Source organism: Drosophila mojavensis, unplaced genomic scaffold (assembly GCF_018153725.1).
Source record: "Drosophila mojavensis isolate 15081-1352.22 unplaced genomic scaffold, ASM1815372v1 contig_28, whole genome shotgun sequence".
Lineage (NCBI taxonomy): Eukaryota > Metazoa > Arthropoda > Insecta > Diptera > Drosophilidae > Drosophila > Drosophila mojavensis.
Window position 1 is genome coordinate 210,368 of NW_025318825.1, and position 19,716 is coordinate 230,083.

Below are 19,716 nucleotides of genomic sequence, written 5' to 3' on the forward strand. Positions count from 1 at the left end.
AACGCACAAAAGAGACGCCAATAAATCCAGGCACAAAGCGCAAGCTGACATACAGCAGCGTGGTGCATGGATCGTATAAAACAACAAAGCCACTGCCGCAACACCAACAGCAAAACCAGCAACAACAACAACAACAACTACAACGACAAAGACAGACGCGACGACACCACCAACAACAGCAACCCCAAACACCAATCACAAAGCCCACCAACCGCACCACTAACACACAGCGATACTCAATAAACCACAAAGAGAAACGCCCAACAACAACAACAACCGTCTCCAATGGACGTAATCCAGCAGCAAGGCACTTAACTAGGCTGCAACAGAAGCTAAAGGACGAGCAAGCCAAGTAGCCTTGAAGAGCTACTTGAACAAAACAAGGCCATGTTCGAGAGGCTGGAGAAACAAATTGAACAAATTATGACTATAGTTATTACTTTATTGAACTCAAACAAACAAAAACAACAGTCATGGATGCAGGTGAGCCAATGCAGGAGAGGACTCCAAGGCGCGAAGAGGTTGACCTCCGAGAGCTGATGGACCTCAGCGACGAGTGCGAGGCGGTCTCAGCGATGACGTCATCAAGCTGGCGTATCAGCTCCACAACTACTAGTAAAACTACGCCAACGAGCGTAGCAATGTACTAGGTAGCTTACATCAACATTTGTGATGCCAATAAGCTTACCTGCAATGAGAAAAATTAAAAAAATCATCTAATTAATAACAATATTAGAACAAGCAAAAATTTAAAATATACACTTACCTGCAAAACGGACAAAAATTCGAAGAGGAAATGAGAAAAATAAAAAGAACTCACAAATTAACAAATTTAAACAACAAACAACAAAACAGAAAACAACACAAAATGCACTTATCTTCAAAACGGCCAAGCATCCACAGAAGACTACCAATTAACGACCCTGAAACAAGAAAAATCAAAAATGAGAAAAAAAATAAAAACAGCAAATCAATAATATTGAAAAAAAAGAAAAAATATATATACATAAAATAAAAAAAAAGGGAAAAAAATTAAATAAAGCAAAAAAAAAATAAAAAAAAAAGAAAGAAAAAAGAATATATATATATATATATATATATATATATATAATTTCATTTTATTATTGCAAAAACAAACAAACAAAAACAAAGCAAAATAATATTATTTTATTATTGCACCACTAATGAAATATTTCTATTTCTTCTTCACTGCAATTCACACAAATGTACATACTTGATTCTTAATATGTATAATTGTGAGAATAGTTATGCGTATGCAAGCTAATGCATATGCTGTACTCACCCATGCCCACTGCAACAACTGGACGGCGCCACAGACGGGAGGGGGTCAGACAGCTGGACTGGCTGTTCGTCCCCCCTCTCCAACACTACACTTGACGACGATCAGCAGATGAGAACTGCAGCCCGATGCCCCATCCCAATTGGACCCTCATGGATTCCAGCGATTACCTGAAAAGAGAGAAAACAAGTAAGAAAGCTCTAGTCGAGACTGCTCGACTACGAGATCCCCTGAACCCTTGGAGCAATAGATATTTCAATAATTTGTCGCGTCTTTCAGCTTACACAAGAAACACGCACACACACACACACACACGCACGTACGCACACACAGGCATACATACACACACACGCATACAGACACAAACGCATACACACACTCACATACACAAACACATACACACGCATGGGCTGCAGTGTGCGCTTACTATGAGAACTTAATTGTTTAATAACTTTTTTTATGGACGTACGATCTTCATGAAACTTTTAGATTATGATTATAACATGAATATGCATGTAATTGCCAAAGCACAAGTCTCTAGTATTTGAAATACGCTTTTTACAAAAGTGAGGGTGAGGGGGTGAATTTAGAGGTGGGGGTACATTTTAACAAAAACCGAAATTGTATAAATTGCATATAAGCATACATTAAAAATTTGGAGACTCTAGCAATAAAGGTGTAGAAGATATAATTTAATAACTGGTTTTCGATAAGGTTTTTTATCGATAAAAAAGATCGGGATGAGTTATCGATTTTTAATGATAAACTTGATATGCGCGCTGTAATTACGGACATTTAAAAAAAATTTGAAGTCTCTAGCTCTTATATCTTCTGAAATCGACGCGTTCATACATACGGACAGACGGACAGACGGACAGACGGACGGACGGACAGACGGACAGACAGACGGACAGGGCCAAATCAACTCAGCTCGTCGCCCTGATCAAGAATATATATACTTTGTGGGGTCTGCCACGCCTCCTTCTGCCTGTTACATACATTTCAACAAAACCATTATACCCTGATTTCCCATTGAAAATGGGTTCAGGGTATAAAAAGAGAGAGAATTAGTAAATAATCTATGTAAATTGTATTTATGTTAGCCGTTAAGTCTTGCAGTTTTGTTTTGTTTCGTAGTCTTTTGATTTCACATATCGCTTCGTGAAAGTAATGACTTGAATTAAGTATAAGAGAATTCTAGAGAGAATTTGTAACTGCCGCTTCACGGCAGGCAATTGGCTGGCGCATACTCCACTGCTGACTGTTCAGGTGCGCAGACTTGCCGTTCTGTCCGCCTCGCTGCCGGTGTGCGCGCGCCGCGAAAAGCACTCTGTGCAATAGCTAATACTTAAACTATATATAATTGCGCTCATGTGTGCCGGAGGAGAACACGAGAACACTGGACTGCATGATCTGCTGATCCCCACCGTGCCTAGACGACTGAAGAAATGCTGCAGCTGCTGCCCATTATAAAGGGCGACTGAGACTCAAATTCAAGATCGCACTCAAATTTTGAGCCCGTTGCATTTGAGCTTTAGTTGACCACTGGGAAGACTCTCTGCTGCTGCTTTCTAGCTTCTGACAAATGATTCAGTGGCTCAGTCACTCTGTCATTTCGTCGCTCTGTCAGTCAGTCGTCCTGATATTTAGTGGATCTGTCACTCTGTCATTTCGTCGCTCTGTCAGTCAGTCATCCTGTTGTTCAGTGGCTCTGTCACTCTGTCATTTCGTCGCTCTGTCAGTCAGTTGTACTGTTGTTCAGTGACTCAGTCACTCTGTCATTTCGTCACTATGTCAGTCAGTTGTATTGTTGTTCAGTGGCTCTGTCCCTCTGTCATTTCTTCGCTCTGTCAGTCAGTCGTCCTGTTGTTCAGTGGCTCTGTCACTCTTTCATTTCGTCACTATGTCAGTCAGTTGTATTGTTGTTCAGTGGCTCAGTCACTCAGTCATTTCGTCACTATGTCAGTCAGTTGTATTGTTGTTCAGTGGCTCTGTCACTGTGTCATTTCGTCGCTCTGTCAGTCAGTCGTCCTGTTGTTCAGTGACTCTGTCAATCTGTCACTTGGTCATTTCGTCGCTCTGTCAGTTAGTCATCCTGTTGTTCAGAGGCTCTGTCACTCTGTCATTTCGTCGCTCTGTCAGTCAGTCATCCTGTTGTTCAGTGGCTCTGTCACTCTGTCATTTCGTCGCTCTGTCAGTCAGTTGTACTGTTGTTCAGTGACTCAGTCACTCTGTCATTTCGTCACTATGTCAGTCAGTTGTATTGTTGTTCAGTGACTCTGTCAATCTGTCACTTGGTCATTTCGTCGCTCTGTCAGTTAGTCATCCTGTTGTTCAGAGGCTCTGTCACTCTGTCATTTCGTCGCTCTGTCAGTCAGTCATCCTGTTGTTCAGTGGCTCTGTCACTCTGTCATTTCGTCGCTCTGTCAGTCAGTTGTACTGTTGTTCAGTGACTCAGTCACTCTGTCATTTCGTCACTATGTCAGTCAGTTGTATTGTTGATCAGTGGCTCTGTCACTCTGTCATTTCGTCGGTCTTTTAGTCAGTTGTACTGTTCTTCAGTGGCTCTGTCACTCTGTCATTTCGTCGCTCTGTCATGTTGTCGCTCTGTCAGTAGCATTGTCGTTTTGTCGATTTGTTGCTCGGTGTCGAGTGTCAATCAAAACGAAAAAGTATTGCAGCCTTTCGGGCTGCCTCAAAAAACTGGCAATCAAATGCAGCAACAAATGCATGCCCACACAACTGCCTCTGCTCCCAAGCAACAACAACACAAGCAGCAACAACAACAACAACAACAGCAACACCAGCAGCAACAACAACAACAACAACAGCCAACTAAGGCAAGAATACCGGCAATATTCTTGCCCCAAATTGACGACATACTGCCACTAATCAACAAACTACACAGCCATCCAGCAGTTGGCGGTTTCACCACTAGCACCGCCACACTAGCACAAAACTACACCACTCGACACCCTGTGACTGGCTGAGAGTCAAGCTGTCGGAGCTGGGCTTCGCGGTACGTTTCATACGTGTCATGAGACATCGGTTCACCGGCATGCCACTAAACGTCTTTGAGGTTGAGCTGCAGCCAATGCCCGATGGCAGCCATCTCAAGATATGTGAACTCGATACGATCAGCAATCAACAGGTGCTAGTTGAGAGGCAGGCGAAGGCCATCGATCCGGCCCAGTGCCATCGATGCCAGGCGTTCGGGCACACTAAGAACTACTGTCGACGCCCATACAGATGCATGAAATGTGCCGGCTCTCATGCATCCACTGAGTGCACCAAAGCACGAGATGCACCCGCAGAGTGCTTCAACTGTGGAGGTGCACATGTATGCTGCTATAAAGGCTGCCCTAAATACAAAGAGGCTCGAAATAGGCTACTAGCTGTAAGGTACTTACCGACAAACGAGCTGCAGCAAAAGCAACAACAACAATAGCAACACCAACAACAGCGCCAAGATCGACCACAGACTGAGCAGCGGCAACAACAACAGCAGCAACCAAAGCTACAACAGCAAACAAACAAAAATCATATAATTAATAACAATATAAAAACTAGCAAAAATTTAAAATATACACTTACTTTCAAAACGGCCAAAAATTCGACGAGGATGATTGACGACGCTTCTATCTGCCCCTAGAGATGTTAATAAGCTTACCTGCAATGAGAAAAATTAAAAAAATCATCTAATTAATAACAATATAAAACACTAGCAAAAATTTAAAATATACACTTACCTGCAAAACGGCCAAAAATTCGACGAGGATGATTGACGACGCTTCTATCTGCCCCTAGAGATGTTAATAAGCTTACCTGCAATGAGAAAAATTAAAAAAAAATCATCTAATTAATAACAATATAAAAACTAGCAAAAATTTAAAATATACACTTACCTGCAAAACGGCCAAAAACTCGACGAGGATGATCAATGGCGTTCCTATCTGCCCCTAGAGATGTTAATAAACTTACCTGCAATGAGAAAAATTAAAAAAATCATCTAATTAATAACAATATTAGAACTAGCAAAAATTTAAAATATACACTTACCTGCAAAACGGCATAAAATTCGACGATGATGATTGACGACGCTTCTATCTGCCCCTAGAGTGTTAATAAGCTTACCTGCAATGAGAAAAATTAAAAAAATCATCTAATTAATAACAATATAAAAACTTATTATTGCACCACTAATGAAATATTTCTATTTCTTCTTCACTGCAATTCACACAAATGTACATACTTGATTCTTGATATGTATAATTGTGAGAATAGTTATGCGTATGCAAGCTAATGCATATGCTGTACTCACCCATGCCCACTGCAACAACTGGTCGGCGCCACAGACGGGAGGGGGTCAGACAGCTGGACTGGCTGTTCTTCCCCCCTCTCCAACACTACACTTGACGACGATCAGCAGATGAGAACTGCAGCCCGATGCCCCATCCCAATTGGACCCTCATGGATTCCAGCGATTACCTGAAAAGAGAAGAAAAAAAGAGAGAGAATTAGTAAATAATCTATGTAAATTGTATTTATGTTAGCCGTTAAGTCTTGCAGTTTTGTCTTGTTTCGTAGTCTTTTGATTTCACATATCACACTTCTGCATGGCGCCTGCGTGTGACCATTGTCGGATAGGTCAATACGCTAAAAAATGTAAATAAATAAATAAAAACTGTAGGCAAATTAGCATAACGTAAGCAGAACAAAACACAAAGCAACTAGGGCATCCGATATGTTATCGGGCCAAGCAACATCGATATCAAAGTGCGATAAATGCAGTAATTTAAATTCAGATATGTTGTTTCGTGAAATGCCTTGAATTAAGTATAAGAGAATTCTGAAAGAGAGAATTTGTAACTGCCGCTTCACGGCAGGCAATTGGCTGGCGCATACTCCACTGCTGACTGTTCGAGTGCGCAGACTTGCCGTTCTGTCCGCCTCGCTGCCGGTGGGCGCGCGCCGCGAAAAGCACTCTGTGCAATAGCTAATACTTAAACTATATATAATTGCGCTCATGTGTGCCGGAGGAGAACACGAGAACACTGGACTGCATGATCTGCTGATCCCCACCGTGCCTGGACGACTGAAGAAATGCTGCAGCTGCTGCCCTTTATATAGGGCGACTGAGACTCAAATTCAAGATCGCACTCAAATTTTGAGCTCGTTGCATTTGAGCTTTAGTTGACCACTGGGAAGACTCTCTGCTGCTGCTTTCTAGCTTCTGACAAATGATTCAGTGGCTCAGTCACTCTGTCATTTCGTCGCTCTGTCAGTCACTCATCCTGTTGTTCAGTGGCTCTGTCACTCTGTCATTTCGACGCTCTGTCAGACAGTTGTACTGTTGTTCAGTGACTCAGTCACTCTGTCATTTCGTCGCTCTGTGAGTTAGTTGTACTGTTGTTCAGTGGCTCTGTCACTCTGTCACTCTGTCACTCTGTCACTCTGTCACTCTGTCATTTCGTCGCTCTGTCATGTTGTCGCTCTGTCAATCAGTTGCACTGTTCTTCAGTGGCACTGTCGTTTTGTCGATCTGTTGCTCAATCACTTCTGTCGGTCAGTCGATCCGTTATACACTTCACTTCACTTCACTGGACTGCATGATCTGCTGATCCCCACCGTGCCTGGACGACTGAAGAAATGCTGCAGCTGCTGCCCTTTATATAGGGCGACTGAGACTCAAATTAAAGATCGCACTCAAATTTGGAGCCCGCTGCATTTGAGCTTTAGTTGACCACTGGGAAGACTCTCTGCAGCTGCTTTCTAGCTTAGTTTTACTGAAATATAACTGACAAATGATTCAGTTGCTCAGTCACTCTGTCATTTCGTCGCTCTGTCATTCAGTCGTCCTGTTGTTCAGTGGCTCTGTCATTTCATCGCTCTGTCAGTCAGTTGTACTGTTGTTCAGTGACTCTGTCATTTTGTCATTTTGTCGCACTGTCAGTCAGTCGTCCTGTTGTACAGTGGCTCTGTCACTCTGTCATTACGTCGCTCTGTCAGTCAGTCATCTTGTTGTTTAGTGGTTCTGTCACTCTGTCATTTCGTCGCTCTTTTAGTCAGTTTTATTGTTTTTCAGTGGCTCTGTCACTCTGTCATTTCGTCGCTCTGTCAGTCAGTCATCCTGTTGTTTAGTGGCTCTGTCACTCTGTCATTTTGTCGCTCTGTCAGTCAGTTGTACTGTTGTTCAGTGGCTCTGTCAGTCAGTTGTATTGTTGCTTAGTGGCTCTATCACTCAGTCATTTTGTGGTTCTGTCAGTCAGTCGTCCTGTTGTTTAGTGGCTCTGTCACTCTGTCATTTCGTCGCTCTTTTAGTCAGTTTTATTGTCTTTCAGTGGCTCTGTCACTCTGTCATTTCGTCGCTCTTTTAGTCAGTTTTATTGTTTTTCAGTGGCTCAGTCACTCTGTCCTTTAGTCACTATGTCAGTCAGACGTCCTGTTGTTCAGTGGCTCAGTCCCTCTGTCATTTCGTCGCTCTGTCAGTCAGTCGTCCTGTTGTTCAGTGACTCTGTCACTCTGTCAATCTGTCACTCGGTCATTTCGTCGCTCTGTCATTCAGTCATCCTGTTGTTCAGTGGCTCCGTCACTCTGTCATTTCGTCGCTCTGTCAGTCAGTCGTCCTGTTGTTCAGTGGCTCTGTCACTCTCTCATTTTGTCACTATGTCAGTCAGTTGTATTGTTGTTCAGTGGCTCTGTCACTCTCTCATTTAGTCACTATGTCACTCAGACGTCCTGTTGTTCAGTGGCTCAGTCCCTCTGTCATTTCGTCGCTCTGTCAGTCAGTCGTCCTGTTGTTCAGTGACTCTGTCACTCGGTCATTTCGTCGCTCTGTCAGTCAGTCATCCTGTTGTTCAGTGGCTCCGTCACTCTGTCATTTCGTCGCTCTGTCAGTCAGTCGTCCTGTTGTTCAGTGGCTCTGTCACTCAGTCATTTTGTCGCTCTGTCAGTCAGTCGTCCTGTTGTTTAGTGGCTCTGTCACTCTGTCATTTCGTCGCTCTTTTAGTCAGTTTTATTGTTTTTCAGTGGCTCTGTCACTCTGTCATTTCGTCGCTCTTTTAGTCAGTTTTATTGTTTTTCAGTGGCTCTGTCACTCTGTCATTTCGTCGCTCTTTTAGTCAGTGTTATTGTTTTTCAGTGGCTCAGTCACTCTGTCCTTTCGTCGCTCTGTCAGTCAGTCGTCCTGTTGTTCAGTGGCTCTGTCACTCTGTCATTTCGTCGCTCTGTCAGTCAGTCGTCCTGTTGTTCAGTGACTCTGTCACTTTGTCAATCTGTCACTCGGTCATTTCGTCGCTCTGTCAGTCAGTCATCCTGTTGTTCAGTGGCTCCGTCACTCTGTCATTTCGTCGCTCTGTCAGTCAGTCGTCCTGTTTTTCAGTGGCTCAGTCACTCTGTCATTTAGTCACTATGTCAGTCAGACGTCCTGTTGTTCAGTGGCTCAGTTCCTCTGTCATTTCGTCGCTCTGTCAGTCAGTCGTCCTGTTGTTCAGTGACTCTGTCACTCTGTCAATCTGTCACTCGGTCATTTCGTCGCTCTGTCAGTCAGTCATCCTGTTGTTCAGTGGCTCCGTCACTCTGTCATTTCGTCGCTCTGTCAGTCAGTCGTCCTGTTGTTCAGTGGCTCTGTCACTCTCTCATTTCGTCACTATGTCAGTCAGTTGTATTGTTGTTTAGTGGCTCAGTCATTCAGTCATTTCGTCACTATGTCAGTCAGTTGTATTGTTGTTGTGCTGGCGTCACTATCTACAGCGATGATATGGCCACACACAGAGCCATTGTAGATTTCCTGACTGCTGAGAACGTACAGATGTACACCCACCAGTCACACCATCAGAAAGGATATCGAGTGGTAATCAAAAAACTACACCACTCGACACCCTGTGCCTGGCTGAGGGTCAAGCTGTCGGAGCTGGGCTTCGTGGTACGTTTCATACGTGCCATGAGGCATCGGTTCACCGGCATGCCACTAAACGTCTTTGAGGTTGAGCTGCAGCCAATGCCCGATGGCAGCCATCTCAAGATATGTGAACTCGATACGATCAGCAATCAACAGGTGCTAGTTGAGAGGCAGGCGAAGGCCATCGATCCGGCCCAGTGCCATCGATGCCAGGCGTTCGGGCACACTAAGAACTACTGTCGACGCCCATACAGATGCATGAAATGTGCCGGCTCTCATGCATCCACTGAGTGCACCAAAGCACGAGATGCACCCGCAAAGTGCTTCAACTGTGGAGGTGCACATGTATGCTGCTATAAAGGCTGCCCTAAATACAAAGAGGCTCGAAATAGGCTACTAGCTGTAAGGTACTTACCGACAAACGAGCTGCAGCAACAGCAACAACAACAACATCAACAACAACAGCAACACCAACAACAGCGCCAAGATCGACCACAGACTGAGCAGCGGCAACAACAACAGCAGCAACCAAAGCTACAACAGCAGCAACATCAATTGCGACAAAAACAGCAACGCACAAAAGAGACACCAATAAATTCAGGCACAAAGCGCAAGCTGACATATAGCAGCGTGGTGCATGGATCGTATAAAACAACAAAGCCACTGCCGCAACACCAACAGCAAAACCAGCAACAACAACAACAACAACTACAACTACAACGACAAAGACAGACGCGACGACACCACCAACAACAGCAACCCCAAACACCAATCACAAAGCCCACCAACCGCACCACTAACACACAGCGATACTCAATAAACCACAAAGAGAAACGCCCAACAACAACAACAACCGTATCCAATGGACGTAATCCAGCAGCAAGGCACTTGGCTAGGCTAGAACAGAAGCTAAAGGACGAGCAAGCCAAGTCAAGTAGAAGAAGAGCTACTTGAACAAAACAAGGCCATGTTCGAGAGGCTGGAGAAACAAATTGAACAAATTATGACTATAGTTATTACTTTATTGAAGTCAAACAAACAAAAACAAGTCATGGATGCAGGTGAGCCAATGCAGCAGAGGACTCCAAGGCGCGAAGAGGTTGACCTCCGAGAGCTGATGGACCTCAGCGACGAGTGCGAGGCGGTCTCAGCGATGACGTCATCAAGCTGGCGTACCAGCTCCACAACTACTAGTAAAACTACGCCAACGAGCGTAGCAATGTACTAGGTAGCTTACATCAACATTTGTGATGCCAATAAGCTTACCTGCAATGAGAAAAAATTAAAAAAATCATCTAATTAATAACAATATTAAAACTAGCAAAAATTTAAAATATACACTTACCTGCAAAAAGGCCAAGAATTCGACGAGGATGATTGACGACGCTTCTATCTGCCCCTAGAGATGTTAGTAAGCTTACCTGCAATGAAAAAAATTAAAAAAATCATCTAATTAATAACAATATAAAAACTAGCAAAAATTTAAAATATACACTTACCTGCAAAACGGCCAAAAACTCGACGAGGATGACCAATGACGTTCCTATCTGCCCCTAGAGATGTTAATAAACTTACCTGCAATGAGAAAAATTAAAAAAATCATCTAATTAATGACAATATTAAAACTAGCAAAAATTTAAAATATACACTTACCTGCAAAACGGCCAAAAATTCGACGAGGATGATTGACGACGCTTCTATCTGCCCCTAGAGATGTTAATAAGCTTACCTGCAATGAGAAAAATTAAAAAAATCATCTAATTAATAACAATATAAAAACTAGCAAAAATTTAAAATATACACTTACTTGCAAAACGGCAAAAAATTCGACGAAGATGATTGACGACGCTTCTATCTGCGCCTAGAGATGTTAATAAGCTTACCTGCAATGAGAAAAATTAAAAAAAAATCATCTAATTAATAAAAATATAAAAACTAGCAAAAATTTAAAATATACACTTACTTGCAAAACGGCCAAAAACTCGACGAGGATGACCAATGACGTTCCTATCTGCCCCTAGAGATGTTAATAAACTTACCTGCAATGAGAAAAATTAAAAAAATCATCTAATTAATAACAATATTAAAACTAGCAAAAATTTAAAATATACACTTACCTGCAAAACGGCCAAAAATTCGACGAAGATGATTGACGACGCTTCTATCTGCCCCTAGAGTGTTAAGAAGCTTACCTGCAATGAGAAAAATTAAAAAATGTCATCTTATTAATAACAATATAAAAACTAGCAACATTTTAAAATATACACTTACCTGCAAAACGGCCAAAAACTCGACGAGTATGACCAATGGCGTTCCTATCTGCCCCTAGAGATGTTAATAAACTTTCCTGCAATGAGAAAAAATTAAAAAAATCATCTAATTAATAACAATATAAAAACTAGCAAAAATTTAAAATATACACTTACCTGCAAAACGGCCAAAAACTCGACGAGGATGACCAATGACGTTCCTATCTGCCCCTAGAGATGTTAATAAACTTACCTGCAATGAGAAAAAATTAAAAAAATCATCTAATTAATGACAATATTAAAACTAGCAAAAATGTAAAATATACACTTACCTGCAAAGCGGCCAAAAATTCGACGAGGATGATTGACTACGCTTCTATCTGCCCCTAGAGATGTTAGTAAGCTTACCTGCAATGAAAAAAATTAAAAAAATCATCTAATTAATAACATTATTAAAACTAGCAAAAATTTAAAATATACACTTACCTGCAAAACGGCCAAAAACTCGACGAGGATGACCAATGACGTTCCTATCTGCCCCTAGAGATGTTAATAAACTTTCCTGCAATGAGAAAAATTAAAAAAATCATCTAATTAATAACAATATTAGAACTAGCAAAAATTTAAAATATACACTTACCTGCAAAACGGACAAAAATTCGACGAGAATGATTGACGACGCTTCTATCTGCCCCTAGAGTGTTAATAAGCTTACCTGCAATGAGAAAATTTTTAAAAATCATCTAATTAATAACAATAACTTACCTGCAAAAGAACTCACAAATTAACAAATTTAAACAACAAACAACAAACAACAAAACAGAAAAAAACACAAAATGCACTTATCTTCAAAACGGCCAAGCATCCACAGAAGACTACCAATTAACGACCCTGAAACAAGAAAAATCAAAAATGAGAAAAAAAATAAATAAAAATAAAAACAGCAAATCAATAATATTGAAAAAAAAAGCAAAAAATATAAAAAGGAAAAAAATAAATAAAGCAAAAAAGAAAAATATAAAAATAAGAAAAAAAAAAAATATATATATATATAATTTCATTTTATTATTGCAAAAACAAACAAACAAAAACAAAGCAAAATAATATTATTTTATTATTGCACCACTAATGAAATATTTCTATTTCTTCTTCACTGCAATTCACACAAATGTACATACTTGATTCTTGATATGTATAATTGTGAGAATAGTTATGCGTATGCAAGCTAATGCATATGCTGTACCCACCCATGCCCACTGCAACAACTGGTCGTCGCCACAGACGGGAGGGGGTCAGACAGCTGGACTGGCTGTTCGTCCCCCCTCTCCAACACTACACTTGACGACGATCAGCAGATGAGAACTGCAGCCCGATGCCCCATGCCAATTGGACCCTCATGGATTCCAGCGATTACCTGAAAAGAAAAGAAAAAAAGAGAGAGAATTAGTAAATAATCTATGTAAATTGTATTTATGTTAGCCGTTAAGTCTTGCAGTTTTGTCTTGTTTCGTAGTCTCTTGATTTCACATATCACACTTCTGCATGGCGCCTGCGTGTGACCATTGTCGGATAGGTCAATACACTAAAAATGCTGAAAAAAAATACTAGAAAACTGTAGGCAAATTAGCATAACGTAAGCAGCACAAAACACAAAGCAACTAGGGCATCCGATATGTTATCGATATCAAAGTTATCGATATCGAAGTGCGATAAATGCAGTAATTTAATTTCAAATATGTTGCTTCGTGAAAGTAATGACTTGAATTAAGTATAAGAGAATTCTGAAAGAGAGAATTTGTAACTGCCGCTTCACGGCAGGCAATTGGCTGGCGCATACTCCACTGCTGACTGTTCGAGTGCGCAGACTTGCCGTTCTGTCCGCCTCGCTGCCGGTGGGCGCGCGCCGCGAAAAGCACTCTGTGCAATAGCTAATACTTAAACTATATATAATTGCGCTCATGTGTGCCGGAGGAGAACACGAGAACACTGGACTGCATGATCTGCTGATCCCCACCGTGCCTGGACGACTGAAGAAATGCTGCAGCTGCTGCCCTTTATATAGGGCGACTGAGACTCAAATTCAAGATCGCACTCAAATTTGGAGCCCGTTGCATTTGAGCTTGAGTTGACCACTGGGAATACTCTCTGCTGCTGCTTTCTAGCTTCTGACAAATGATTCAGTGGCTCAGTCACTCTGTCATTTCGTCGCTCTGTCAGTCAGTCATCCTGTTGTTCAGTGGCTCTGTCACTCTGTCATTTCGTCGCTCTGTCAGTCAGTTGTACTGTTGTTCAGTGACTCAGTCACTCTGTCATTTCGTCGCTCTTTTAGTCAGTTTTATTGTTTTTCAGTGGCTCTGTCACTCTGTCATTTCGTCGCTCTTTTAGTCAGTTTTATTGTTTTTCAGTGGCTCAGTCACTCTGTCCTTTCGTCGCTCTGTCAGTCAGTCGTCCTGTTGTTCAGTGGCTCCGTCACTCTGTCATTTCGTCGCTCTGTCAGTCAGTTGTACTGTTGTTCAGTGGCTCTGTCAGTCAGTTTTATTGTTGTTCAGTGGCTCTGTCACTCAGTCATTTTGTCGCTCTGTCAGTCAGTCGTCCTGTTGTTTAGTGGCTCTGTCACTCTCTCATTTCGTCACTATGTCAGTCAGTTGTATTGTTGTTCAGTGGCTCTGTCAGTCAGTTTTATTGTTGTTCAGTGGCTCTGTCACTCAGTCATTTTGTCGCTCTGTCAGTCAGTCGTCCTGTTGTTTAGTGGCTCTGTCACTCAGTCATTTTGTCGCTCTGTCAGTCAGTCGTCCTGTTGTTTAGTGGCTCTGTCACTCTCTCATTTCGTCACTATGTCAGTCAGTTGTATTGTTGTTCAGTGGCTCAGTCACTCAGTCATTTCGTCACTATGTCAGTCAGTCGTCCTGTTGTTTAGTGGCTCTGTCACTCTGTCATTTCGTCGCTCTTTTAGTCAGTTTTATTGTTTTTCAGTGGCTCTGTCACTCTGTCATTTTGTCGCTCTGTCAGTCAGTTGTACTGTTGTTCAGTGGCTCTGTCAGTCAGTTTTATTGTTGTTCAGTGGCTCTGTCACTCAGTCATTTTGTCGCTCTGTCAGTCAGTCGTCCTGTTGTTTAGTGGCTCTGTCACTCTGTCATTTCGTCGCTCTTTTAGTCAGTTTTATTGTTTTTCAGTGGCTCTGTCACTCTGTCATTTCGTCGCTCTTTTAGTCAGTTTTATTGTTTTTCAGTGGCTCAGTCACTCTGTCATTTCGTCGCTCTGTCAGTCAGTCGTCCTGTTGTTCAGTGACTCTGTCACTTTGTCAATCTGTCACTCGGTCATTTCGTCGCTCTGTCAGTCAGTCGTCCTGTTGTTCAGTGGCTCTGTCACTCTCTCATTTCGTCACTATGTCAGTCAGTTGTATTGTTGTTCAGTGGCTCAGTCACTCAGTCATTTCGTCACTATGTCAGTCAGTTGTATTGTTGTTGTGCTGGCGTCACTATCTACAGCGATGATATGGCCACACACAGAGCCATTGTAGATTTCCTGACTGCTGAGAACGTACAGATGTACACCCACCAGTCACACCATCAGAAAGGAGACGAGTGGTAATCAAAAAACTACACCACTCGACACCCTGTGCCTGGCTGAGGGTCAAGCTGTCGGAGCTGGGCTTCGTGGTACGTTTCATACGTGCAATGAGGCATCGGTTCACCGGCATGCCACTAAACGTCTTTGAGGTTGAGCTGCAACCAATACCCGATGGCAGCCATCTCAAGATATGTGAACTCTGAGACGCCTACTGTCGACGTCCATACAGATGCATGAAATGTGCCGGCTCTCATGCATCCACTGAGTGCACCAAAGCACGAGATGCACTCGCAAAGTGCTTCAACTGTGGAGGTGCACATGTATGCTGCTATAAAGGCTGCCCTAAATACAAAGAGGCTCGAAATAGGCCACTAGCTGTAAGGTACTTACCGACAAACGACAAACGTAAGCAGCACAAAACACAAAGCAACTAGGGCATCCGATATGTTATCGGGCCAAGCAACATCGATATCAAAGTGCGATAAATGCAGTAATTTAAATTCAAATATGTTGCTTCGTGAAAGTAATGACTTGAATTAAGTAAAAGAGAATTCTGAAAGAGAGAATTTGTAACTGCCGCTTCACGGCAGGCAATTGGCTGGCGCATACTCCACTGCTGACTGTTCGAGTGCGCAGACTTGCCGTTCTGTCCGCCTCGCTGCCGGTGGGCGCGCGCCGCGAAAAGCACTCTGTGCAATAGCTAATACTTAAACTATATATAATTGCGCTCATGTGTGCCGGAGGAGAACACGAGAACACTGGACTGCATGATCTGCTGATCCCCACCGTGCCTGGACGACTGAAGAAATGCTGCAGCTGCTGCCCTTTATATAGGGCGACTGAGACTCAAATTAAAGATCGCACTCAAATTTGGAGCCCGTTGCATTTGAGCTTTAGTTGACCACTGGGAATACTCTCTGCTGCTGCTTTCTAGCTTCTGACAAATGATTCAGTGGCTCAGTCACTCTGTCATTTCGTCGCTCTGTCAGTCAGTCATCCTGTTGTTCAGTGGCTCTGTCACTCTGTCATTTCGACGTTCTGTCAGTCAGTTATACTGTTGTTCAGTGACTCAGTCACTCTGTCATTTCGTCGCTCTGTCAGTTAGTTGTACTGTTGTTCAGTGGCTCTGTCACTCTGTCACTCTGTCATTTCGTCGCTCTGTCATGTTGTCGCTCTGTCATTCAGTTGTACTGTTCTTCAGTGGCATTGTCGTTTTGTCGATCTGTTGCTCAATCACTTCTGTCGGTCAGTCGATCCGTTATACACTTCACTTCACTTCACTGGACAGCATGATCTGCTGATACCCACCGTGGCTGGACGACTGAAGAAATGCTGCAGCTGCTGCCCTTTATATAGGGCGACTGAGACTCAAATTAAAGATCGCACTCAAATTTGGAGCCCGTTGCATTTGAGCTTTAGTTGACCACTGGGAAGACTCTCTGCTGCTGCTTTCTAGCTTAGTTTTACTGAAATATAACTGACAAATGATTCAGTTGCTCAGTCACTCTGTCATTTCGTCGCTCTGTCATTCAGTCGTCCTGTTGTTCAGTGGCTCTGTCATTTCATCGCTCTGTCAGTCAGTTGTACTGTTGTTCAGTGACTCTGTCATTTTGTCATTTTGTCGCACTGTCAGTCAGTCGTCCTGTTGTACACTCTGTCATTACGTCGCTCTGTCAGTCAGTCATCCTGTTGTTTAGTGGTTCTGTCACTCTGTCATTTCGTCGCTCTTTTAGTCAGTTTTATTGTTTTTCAGTGGCTCTGTCACTCTGTCATTTCGTCGCTCTGTCAGTCAGTCATCCTGTTGTTTAGTGGCTCTGTCACTCTGTCATTTTGTCGCTCTGTCAGTCAGTTGTACTGTTGTTCAGTGGCTCTGTCAGTGTTGTATTGTTGCTTAGTGGCTCTGTCACTCAGTCATTTTGTGGTTCTGTCAGTCAGTCGTCCTGTTGTTTAGTGGCTCTGTCACTCTGTCATTTCGTCGCTCTTTTAGTCGTTTTATTGTTGTTCAGTGGCTCTGTCACTGTCATTTTGTCGCTCTGTCAGTCAGTCGTCCTGTTGTTTAGTGGCTCTGTCACTCTGTCATTTCGTCGCTCTTTTAGTCAGTTTTATTGTTTTTCAGTGGCTCTGTCACTCTGTTATTTCGTCGCTCTTTAGTCGTTTTATTGTTTTTCAGTGGCTCAGTCACTCTGTCCTTTCGTCGCTCTGTCAGTCGTCGTCCTGTTGTTCAGTGGTCCGTCACTCTGTCATTTCGTCGCTCTGTCGTCGTCGTCCTGTTGTTCGTGACTCTGTCACTTTGTCAATCTGTCACTCGGTCATTTCGTCGCTCTGTCGTCGTCTCCTGTTGTTCTGGCTCCGTCACTCTGTCATTTCGTCGCTCTGTCAGTCAGTCGTCCTGTTGTTCAGTGGCTCTGTCACTCTCTCATTTCGTCACTATGTCAGTCAGTTGTATTGTTGTTCAGTGGCTCAGTCACTCAGTCATTTCGTCACTATGTCAGTCAGTTGTATTGTTGTTGTGCTGGCGTCACTATCTACAGCGATGATATGGCCACACACAGAGCCATTGTAGATTTCCTGACTGCTGAGAACGTACAGATGTACACCCATCAGTCACACCATCAGAAAGGATATCGAGTGGTAATCAAAAAACTACACCACTCGACACCCTGTGCCTGGCTGAGGGTCAAGCTGTCGGAGCTGGGCTTCGTGGTACGTTTCATACGTGCCATCGTGAGGCATCGGTTCACCGGCATGCCACTAAACGTCTTTGAGGTTGAGCTGCAGCCAATGCCCGATGGCAGCCATCTCAAGATATGTGAACTCGATACGATCAGCAATCAACAGGTGCTAGTTGAAAGGCAGGCGAAGGCCATCGATCCGGCCCAGTGCCATCGATGCCAGGCGTTCGGGCACACTAAGAACTACTGTCGACGCCCATACAGATGCATGAAATGTGCCGGCTCTCATGCATCCACTGAGTGCACCAAAGCACGAGATGCACCCGCAAAGTGCTTCAACTGTGGAGGTGCACATGTATGTTGCAATAAAGGCTGCCCTAAATACAAAGAGGCTCGAAATAGGCTACTAGCTGTAAGGTACTTACCGACAAACGAGCTGCAGCAACAGCAACAACAACAACAACAACAACAACAACAACAGCAACACCAGCGCCAAGATCGACCACAGATTGAGCAGCGTCAGCAACCAAAGCTACAACAGCAGCAACATCAATTGCGACAAAAACAGCATCGCACAAAAGAGACGCCAATAAATCCAGGCACAAAGCGCAAGCTGACATACAGCAGCGTGGTGCATGGATCGTATAAAACAACAAAGCCACTGCCGCAACACCAACAGCAAAACCAGCAACAACAACAACAACAACAACTACAACTACAACGACAAAGACAGACGCGACAACACCACCAACAACAGCAACCCCAAACACCAATCACAAAGCCCACCAACCGCACCACTAACACACAGCGATACTCAATAAACCACAAAGAGAAACGCCCAACAACAACAACAACTGTATCCAATGGACGTAATCCAGCAGCAAGGCACTTGGCTAGGCTGCAACAGAAGTTAAAGGACGAGCAAGCCAAGTCAAGTAGCCTTGAAGAGCTACTTGAACAAAACAAGGCCATGTTCGAGAGGCTGGAGAAACAAATTGAACAAATTATGACTATAGTTATTACTTTATTGAACTCAAACAAACAAAAACAAGTCATGAATGCAGGTGAGCCAATGCAGCAGAGGACTCCAAGGCGCGAAGAGGTTGACCTCCGAGAGCTGATGGACCTCAGCGACGAGTGCGAGGCGGTCTCAGCGATGACGCCAACGAGCGTAGCAATGTACTAGGTAGCTTACATCAACATTTGTGATGCCAATAAGCTTACCTGCAATGAGAAAAATTAAAAAAAATCATCTAATTAATAACAATATTAAAACTAGCAAAAATTTAAAATATACACTTACCTGCAAAACGGCAAAAAATTCGACGGGGATGATTGACGACGCTTCTATCTGCCCCTAGAGATGTTCATAAGCTTACCTGCAATGAGAAAAATTAAAAATATCATCTAATTAATAACAATATAAAAACTAGCAAAAATTTAAAATATACACTTACCTGCAAAACGGCCAAAAATTCGACGAAGATGATTGACGACGCTTCTATCTGCGCCTAGAGATGTTAATAAGCTTACCTGCAATGAGAAAAATTAAAAAAAATCATCTAATTAATAACAATATAAAAACTAGCAAAAATTTAAAATATACACTTACCTGCAAAACGGCCAAAAACTCGACGAGGATGACCAATGACGTTCCTATCTGCCCCTAGAGATGTTAATGAGAAAAATTAAAAAAATCATCTAATTAATAACAATATTAAAACTAGCAAAAATGTAATATATACACTTACATGCAAAACGGCAAAAAATTCGACGGGGATGATTGACGACGCTTCTATCTGCCCCTAGAGATGTTCATAAGCTTACCTGCAATGAGAAAAATTAAAAATATCATCTAATTAATAACAATATAAAAACTAGCAAAAATTTAAAATATACACTTACCTGCAAAACGGCAAAAAATTCGATGAAGATGATTGACGACGCTTCTATCTGCGCCTAGAGATGTTAATAAGCTTACCTGCAATGAGAAAAATTACAAAAAATCATCTAATTAATAACAAT

The 19,716-nt window shown here is 42.7% G+C and overlaps 1 long non-coding RNA gene across 1 annotated transcript; it reads right to left on the bottom strand.

Annotated features, from left to right (window-relative positions):
* Nucleotides 1-18,695: 18,695 nt before the first annotated feature.
* LOC122757092 lies at nt 18,696-19,347 on the bottom strand. Its single transcript, XR_006357001.1, has 2 exons — nt 19,304-19,347; nt 18,696-18,915 (listed from the first exon to the last, which is right to left on the bottom strand). It is a non-coding gene; the product is annotated as an uncharacterized LOC122757092 (long non-coding RNA).
* Nucleotides 19,348-19,716: the final 369 nt, after the last annotated feature.